This window comes from Cryptotermes secundus, unplaced genomic scaffold (genome assembly GCF_002891405.2).
Source record: "Cryptotermes secundus unplaced genomic scaffold, Csec_1.0 scaffold425, whole genome shotgun sequence".
Lineage (NCBI taxonomy): Eukaryota > Metazoa > Arthropoda > Insecta > Blattodea > Kalotermitidae > Cryptotermes > Cryptotermes secundus.
The window spans coordinates 151,187-151,791 of NW_019721524.1; positions in this window are offsets into that span (position 1 = coordinate 151,187).

Below are 605 nucleotides of genomic sequence, written 5' to 3' on the forward strand. Positions count from 1 at the left end.
TTTCTCTTCACTACATGTTTCGGCACTAATGTGCCATCTTCAGGTGTGGTTTTATTTATGTCACACCATTGCACTGTATGCCATCATGTCTCCTTTATAAAATGATTAAAATGTATATATGTCACGTATAATAATAAAGTTTATATATTAAAACTTTTCAAGATTTATCATCTATACGTTGCACTTCAAATTCACGAGTTACGTTAGTCCTCTCCTGTGAGAGTACTCTTCCTATATTCTTGTGTATATTGTGTTCTGTGTTGTATCCTTCCTTTGTGACTGCATGCGTTGTATTGCTATTGCAAATTTGAAAAGTTATAAATCGCCAAGTAATGATCAATTTTTGCAGAAATTATTCAAGCAGGAGGCGAAATATTATGTTCTAAGATCCATAAGCTAAATAATTTTATTTGGAATCGGGAAAAATTTCCTGTAACAGTTCACAAGAAGGGTGATAAAACTGACTAGTAATTACTGGGGGATATCACTGCTATCAACTTCATACAAAATTTTATGCAGTGTTCTTCTCTCAATGTTAAGTCCTTACATAGATGAAATTATTGGGGATCATCAGTGTGGGTTTCAACATAACAGATCAACTACAG